Below are 8,311 nucleotides of genomic sequence, written 5' to 3'. Positions count from 1 at the left end.
CCTTTTTTATTTCTTTTTTTTTTTGAGACGGAGTCTTGCTCTGTTGCCCAGGCTGGAGTGCAGTGGCGCCATCTCGGAGGCTGACTACAAACTCTGCTTCCCGGGTTCAAGCAATTCTCCCACCTCAGCCCCCTGAGTACCTGGGATTACAGGCACCCGACACCATGCCCGGCTAATTTTTTGTATTTTTAGTAGAGACAAGGTTTTGCCATGTTGGTCAGGCTGGTCTCAAACTCCTGACCTCAGGTGATCCACCTGCCTCAGCCTCCCAAAGTGCTAGGATTACAGGCGTGACCCACTACGCCCGGACCTTTTTTATTTATTTTATTTCTTTTGTCTGTCCTTTCTTCCTTCCTTCTTTCCTTCCTTCTTTCCTTTTCTTCCATCTCTTTCGTTATTCTTTATTTCTTCCTTTATCTCCTTCCTTGCTTCCTTTCTTTTCCCCTTCCCCTTCCCCTTGCTTCCTTCCTTGTTTCTTTCTTGTTTTTCGAGATGGAGTCTCGCTCTATTGCCCAGGCTGGAGTGTAGTGGCGCCATCTCGGCTCACTGCAAGCTCCGCCTCCCGGGTTCACCCCATTCTCTTGCCTCAGCCTCCCGAGTAGCTGGGACTACAGGCGCCGCCACCACGCCCAGCTAATTTTTTGTATTTTTAGTAGAGACGGATTTCACCATGTTAGCCAGGATGGTCTCGATCTCCTGACCTCATGATCCTCCAGCCTTGGCCTCCCAAAGTGCTGGGATTACAGGCATGAGCTGCCACGCCCGGCCATTTTTTGCATTTTTTAGTAGATGGAGTTTCACTGTGTTAGTAAGGACTCTACCTTTCTTCTTTCTTTCTTTTTTTTTTTCAGACGGAGTCTCGCTCTGTCGCCTGGGCTGGAGTGCAGTGGCCGGATCTCAGCTCACTGCAAGCTCCGCCTCCCAGGTTTACGCCATTCTCCTGCCTCAGCCTCCCGAGTAGCTGGGACTGCAGACGCCCGCCACCTCGCCCGGCTAGCTTTTTGTATTTTTTAGTAGAGACGGGGTTTCACCGTGTTAGCCAGGATGGTCTCAATCTCCTGACCTCGTGATCCGCCTGTCTCAGCCTCCCAAAGTGCTGGGATTACAGGCTTGAGCCACCGCGCCCGGCCACGCTATTCTTCTTTTTCTTTTCTCTTCTCTTCTCTTTTTTCTTTTCTTTTTTGGACAGAGTCTTGCTCTGTTGCCCAGGCTGGAGTGCAGTGATGTAATCTCAGTTCACTGCAATCTCCACCTCCTAGGTTCAAGTGATTCTCTTGCCTCAGCCTCCCAAGCAGCTGGGATTACAGGCACGTGCCACCACACCTGACTAATTTTTGTATTTTTAGTACAGATGGGGTTTCATCATGTTGGCCAGGCTGGTGTTGAACTCCTGACCTCAGGTGATCCACCTGCCTTGGCCTCCCAAAATATTGGGATTACAGGTGTGAGCCATTGTGCTCTGCCTCAATATTTATTTATTCATTCATTCATTCATTCATTTATTTATTTATTTATTTATTTATTTATTTATTTATTTATTTTAGAGACAGGGTTTCTCTGTGTTGCCCAGGCTGGGGTGCAGTGGCTGTTCACAGGTGTGACCCCAGGACAGACCAGCATGAGAGCTTTGACCAGCTCCGTTTCTGACTTGGGCAGGTTCAGTCCTCCTTAGGTAACTGGGTGGTCCTTCCAGTTCACAGAGGTTATCATAGTACTGTGGACACTGGATCAGCATAGCTCACTACAGCCCAGAACTCCCGAGCTCAACCAATCCTCCCGCCTCAGCCTCCCGAGTAGTTGTGACCACAGGTGTGCACCACCACACCCAGCTACCTTTTGTATTTATAGAGGACGGGGTATTTTTTTGTTGCCCAGTGGTCTTGAACTCCTACCCTCAAGCAATCCTCCTGCCTCAGCCTCCCAAACTGCTGGGACTACAGGTGTGCAACACTATGCCCAGCCAGTTGTGATTATCAGTGGCATTGTAGACTGGGCGCGGTGGCTCATGCTTGTAATACCAGCACTTTGGGAGGCCGAGGCAGGTGGATCACTTGAGGTCAGGAGTTCTACATCAGCCTGGCCAACACAGCGAAAGCCCGTCTTTACTGAAAATATGAAAATGAGCCGGGTGTGGTGGTATGAGCCTGTAATGCCAGCTGCTTGGGAGGCTGAGGCAGGATAATTGCTTGAACCTGGGAGGTGGAGGTTGCAGCGAGCCGAGATCACACCACTGTACTCCAGCCTGGGCAAAAGAGCAAGACTCCGTCTCAACAAACAAACACACGAACAAACAAACTCGTGTGTCTAATTAAACAAATGAATTCATGAATGAATGAAACAACGAATACTTAATTCTTTCCCAGTTCTGGAGCCTCAGAGTCAAAACTCAAGTGAAGTGTGGGCAGGGCCATGCCCCCTTCAAAGGTTCTGGGGAGAGCCCTTTCTAGCTCTTCCAGCTTCCGGGGGCTCTGGACCCCATCGCTCATTGTGGCCACATCGCTCTGACCTCGGCCTCCGTCTTCACACGCCCATGTCTCCCTATATGTTTGTGTCCTGGTTTCCCTCTTCTCATGGGAACAGGAGTCACAGGATGAAGGCCCACCTCACTCCCGCACCACTTCGGCTTAACTTGATCACGTCTGCAGAGACCCTCTTTCCAAACGAGGTCCCATTCCGAAGTTGTGGGGTCGAGGACACAGACATGTCTCTGTGGGGGTGTGATTCAATTCATAATATGCCTCCCCAGCTGTGACAACGCAGATGCCTGCAGACGTGGCCCCTGGGCCCGGAGTCGCCTCAGGTGGGAAGTGCTGGTGTAGGTGGTGGTTCTATCATGGTCTCTGTGAAATTCTTTCAGGCCCACTCTGCGTTTGATGTTTTTTCTTTTTTTTCTTTTTTTTGAGACGGAGTCTGGCTCTGTCGCCCAGGCTGGAGTGCAGTGGCTGGATCTCAACTCACTGCAAGCTCCGCCTCCCAGGTTCCTGCCATTCTCCTGCCTCAGCCTTCCAGGCAGCTGGGACTACAGGCGCCGCCACCTCACCTGGCTAGTTTTTTGTATTTTTAGTAGAGACGGGGTTTCACCGTGTTAGCCAGGATGGTCTCGATCTCCTGACCTCGTGATCCGCCCGTCTCGGCCTCCCAAAGTGCTGGGATTACAGGCTTGAGCCACCGCGCCCAGCTCTCTTTTCTTTTCTTTTTTTTTTTTTTTTGAGACAGAGTCTAACTCCGTTGCCCAGGCTGGAGTGCAGTGGTACAATCTCGGCTCACTGCAAGCTCCACCTCCCGGGTTAAAGCGATTCTCCTGCCTCAGGTTCCTGAGTAGCTGGGATTACAGGCATCTGCCACCATGCCCGGCTAATTTTTTGTATTTTTAGTAGAGATGGGGTTTCACTATGTTGGTCAGGCTGGTCTTGAACTCGTGACCTCAGGTAATCTGCCTGCCTCGGCCTCCCAAAGTGCTGGGATTACAGGTGTGAGCCACCGCGCCCGGCTGCTTGGTGTGTACATTTGAAAGCTTCCATAAGAAAAAATACATATTTTAAGTTTTAAAAAAGTGTTCTTTGAAAGATTCATTTGTAAAAGTCTGTGGATGAAAATAGCATCAAACCCCCCAGGGTGGGGCATAGGCACGCTTGGAGGGCAGGCAAAATGGTGGAGTTAGAGAGGAGGCTTCCGGGGCCAGCGGAGCACCTGGGTTTGTTTTATTGTCTCTTTGTTTTTATTATATTTAATACAAGGAGCCTGGCGTGGTGCCTGTAATCCCAACACTTTGGGAGACCAAGGTGGGAGGATCGCTGGAGGCCAGGAGTTCAAGACAAGCCTGGTCAACATAGTTAGACCTCTGTCTCTACAAGAAATCTATTTACTTATTTTTATTTATTATATTTTTTGATATAGAGTCTGGCTCTCATTGCCCAGGCTGGAGTGCAATGGTGCGATCTCAGCTCACTGCAACCTCCGCCTCTCAGACTCAAGCAATGCTCCTGCCTCAGCCTCCTGAGTAGCTGGGATTACAGGTGCCCGACACCATGCCTGGCTACTGTTGTATTTTTAGTAGAGACGGAGTTTCTCCACGTTGGTCAGGCTGGTCTTACACTCCCGACCTCAGGTGATCCTCCTGCCTAGGGCTCCCAAAGTGTTGGGATTACAGGCGTGAGCCACTGTGTCTGGTCTATTTATTATTTTTTTGAAGACAGAATCTCTTCACTCTGTTGTCCAGGCTGGAGTGCAGTGGCACGATCTCAACTCACTGCAGCCTCTTCCTCCCTGGCTCAAGGGATTCTTCTGACTCAACCTCCGAAGTAGCTGGGACTACAGGCACTTACCACCACGCCCAGCTAATTTTCGTGCTTTCTAGTACACATTGGCTACACTGGTCTCAAACTCGACCTCAAGTGATCTGCCTGCCTAGGCCCTGCAAAGAGGTAGGATTATAAGCGTGACCCACCTTGTCCAGCCTGTACAAAAAATTTTAAAATTAGCCAGGTCCGATGGCCCACACCTATGATCCCAGCTACTTGGGAGTCTAAAGTGGGAGGACTGCTTGAGCCCGGGAGGCAGAGGTTGCAGTGAGCTGAGATTATGCCACTGCACTCCAGCTTAGGCGACAGAGTGAAATCCTGCTTCAAAACAAAGGAAAAAAAAAAAAGGTCAGGTGCAGTGGCTCACGCCTGTAATCCCAGCACTTTGAGGGGCCAAGGCGGGCAGATCGGTGGATCACTTGAGGTCAGGAGTTCAAGACTAGCCTGGCTGACATGGCAAAATCCCATCTCTACTAAGAATAGAAAAAATTAGATGGGTGTGGTGGTGCACACCTGTAATCCCAGCTACTTGGGAGGCTGAGGCAGGAGAATTGCTTGAACCGGGGAGGCGGAGATTGCAGTGAGCTGAGATCGCGCCATTGCATTCCAGCCTGGCGACAAGAGTGAAACCCCATCTTTTTTTTTTTTTTTTTTGAGATGGAGTCTTGCTCTGTTGCCCCGGCTGGAGCGCAGTGGCTGGATCTCAGCTCACTGCAAGCTCTGCCTCCTGGGTTCACGCCATTCTCCTCCCTCAGCCTCCCAAGTAGCTGGGACTACAGGCGCCCGCCACCTCGCCCGGCTAGTTTTTTGTATTTTTTAGTAGAGACAGGGTTTCACCGTGTTAGCCAGGATGGTCTCGATCTCCTGACCTCGTGATCCGCCCGTCTCGGCCTCCCAAAGTGCTGGGATTACAGGCTTGAGCCACCGCGCCCGGCCTGTGAAACCCCATTTTAAAAAACAAAACGAAACTCAGAAAGAAAAAGGAAACCACGCTGGGAGAATCCTGTCATGGAGGAAGGAAGGCGGCAACAGTAGAGACAGGCGCATTTTATTGCTTGTAAATTACATCTCAAAAAACCCACTTCACACACGTTAACTGGAAACATCTTCAAATGAGCGGCCATGAGCGTGCATTATTATGGTAACCAGAGAAGGCTAAAAATTAAAACTGTGAAAATTAAAACTGAGCAGGGAAGGCAGTTTTATGGTCTCACATTATTTGCCTTCAACAAAATTCTTTTGCCCGTGGCCAACATGGTGAAACCCCGTCTCTACTAAAAGTACAAAGATTAGCTGGGTGTGGTGACAGGCGCCTGTAATCTCAGCTACTCGGCAGGCTGAGGCTGGAGAATCTATTGAACCCAGGAGAGGTTGCGGTGAGCCGAGATCACGCCATTGCACTCCAGCCTGGGCAACAAGAGCGAAACTCCATGCCAAAAAAGAAATAGGAGGAAAAAAAACCTACACAATTCTGGTGAGGCACGGTGGCTCACGCCTGTAATCCCAGCACTTTGGGAGGCCAAGGTGGGTGGATTACCTGAGGTCAGGAGTTCGTGACCAGACTGGCCAACATAGTACAGCCTCGTCTCTACTGGGCATGGTGGCACATGTCTGTAATCTCAGCTACTTGGGAGGCTGAGGCGGGAGAATCGCTTGAACCTGGGAGGCAAAGCTTGCTGTGAGCTGAGATCACGCCATTGCACTCCAGCCTGGGCGACAAGAGCGAGACTCTATCTCAAAAAAAAAAAAAAAAAAAAATTGTGGAACGTTATCATTAACTTTTGTGGGTGCCCTTTAGCCATTCCCCCCACTCCCCATAATCCCCAGCCGCTGGCACCACGTGTCCCCTTCCTGTCTCTGGATCGGCCTGTCCTGGACATGCACACAAATGGGATCGCAGGCCGTGTTGGTGTGTGTCTCTCGCTGAGGGTGGACTCCTCCAGGGGCATCCACGCGGTGGCCAGTGTCAGAGCCTGGTTCCTGTTCATGGCCAAGTCCTGCTCCACCGTGTGGCCAGGCCAGGCTGTGTTTGTTCATACCTGGATGGGCACTAGACTTGTTTATACTTTCTGGGCCCCTTGAATCTGGAACAAGTGCGACAGGATCTCACAGGCAGTGCCCAGCCACCCACTACCGGAAAGCTGAGTCCTGCTCTGGTATGACCCTGCCTGAAAGAACATTCCCGAAGCTGGGGGTGTTTTCCTGGGCCCCTCTGGGCTCCTGGAGATTTGCTGTGACAGCCATGGGGGACACACACAAGCGAGGGGCGTCCCTGGGGGTCTTTGCGGTGGTGTGTGAAGTGGTCAGAAGGGCTGTCCCTGTCTGCCTGGGTTTTGGGGCTGCGGGGACAGCAAGGCACGGGCCCTGGGTGTGGTGGAAGAGGCACGATGCCCCTCAGCTGGTGTTGCTGAGACTTGGGTGCCCTGTCGTCCGTGTGGCTGAGCTGAGGGCTGGGAAGTGCATCCTCGCCATGGGGGTCCTGAGGCCTCTCCTCCCTGGAGAGGATCTTGGTGTGGGGAGCTTGGTCTGAGGGGAGGCGGGGGACATGTGAGGCTCTTGCTGCTGCTGACAGGTGCCAGAAGGGCTGCTGTGGTGGCTCAGGCCTGTAATCCCGGCACTTTGGGAAGCCGGGGCGGGCAGATCACCTGGAGGTTAGGAGTTCGAGACCAGACTGGCCAACAGGGTGAAACCCCGTCTGTACTAAAAACACAAAAATTAGCTGGGCGTGGTGGCTACTCGGGAGGCTGAGGCTTGAACCCAGGAGGCGGAGGGTGCAGTGAGCCCAGATCATACCATTGCACTCCAGCCTGGGCAACAAGAGCCAAAGAACAGCAAAACTCCTGTCTCAAAAAAAAAAAAACACACACACACACACACACACACAAAAGAAAGAAAGTCCCAGAAGGTCTTGGGGCTGAGGGACAGCGAAGTGGCCTTTGAGGGTGGGGCCTGGCACTGCACAGGGCAGGCTAGTCATGGCCCCCCAAGAAAGATCCAGCATTGGGAGCCCAGGCTTCCCCACCCCGTGCCAGGTCTGGGTTCTGGGGCTGGAGTGTGGGGCCTGAGTGCGCCCAAGGGGTTCAGCCTGGGGGTCTGTGAGACTTTTCCAGGGCAGGGAATTTGACAAGGTCCTGAGCACTGGATTGGCCCCCCGGGTGCCCACACATCCTACACCTCTTCTCACTGGGCACGACCTCTAGCAATGGCCAGTACTGCCTTGGCCTGTGGGGGTCCCCAAGGTTTCAGGGAGAGGAAAGGACTGTCAAGCTTCGGCAACAGCGACGGCCCAGGGCCTGGATGGGCTTCTGGTGGGGAGGGCCCTGTGGCAGGGGCGGGGGTTGTCACATCTCAGACCAAGGCCAGGACATGGCCAGAACCCCAGGATCAGAGGGACTGATCAGGGTCTGTCAGTGACAGGAAGCTGGACTGAGAGAGGGAGAGAGAGCAAGAGAGCGAGACAGAGACAGAGACCGAGGGGGAGAGAGCAAGAAACCAAGAGAGACAGGGAGACAGAGATAGACAGAGACAGACCAAGGGAGACAGGGACAGAGGGGGAGACAGGAAGAGGGAGACAGTCTCTGGGTGCCCGCAGACCCTAAGGTGGTCTCGCAGCCTTCAGGTCCAGAAGGCAGCTTCCAGTGGCCGTGGGTACTGAGCGGAAGTCCAGGGGCGCCGGGTCACGGCTCCCCTCCCTACAGCGGCTGTGCAGGACCTGAGGGCCTGGGGAGCCCTCCCTCCCGGGCAGCCCCTCCTGCTTCCCTCCCTTTGGAAGGAGTGGTGCTGGGTCTGAGCCCCAGCCCATCTTCCTCACTGCAGCAGCAGGGCCAAGACCCACGCTCCTTGGGCCGAGCGAGCGGCACGTCACGGAGCACGGCCCTCGCCCACAGATGCCCAGGCCAGCCTGGTCTTCTCTGAACACCCCCAAGCCTGAGTCTGAATGTCCTGGAGTCATGAATGTCCACGAGGTTGGGGGATCTGCTGGCCCTGTCCCCACACTGCCTTCAGCCTTT

The sequence above is a fragment of the Trachypithecus francoisi genome, unplaced genomic scaffold (assembly GCF_009764315.1).
Source record: "Trachypithecus francoisi isolate TF-2019V2 unplaced genomic scaffold, Tfra_2.0 Lachesis_group5, whole genome shotgun sequence".
NCBI classification, from domain to species: Eukaryota; Metazoa; Chordata; class Mammalia; order Primates; family Cercopithecidae; genus Trachypithecus; species Trachypithecus francoisi.
The sequence above is the reverse complement of the archived record's forward strand: the minus strand, read 5'-3'. Positions refer to the sequence as shown.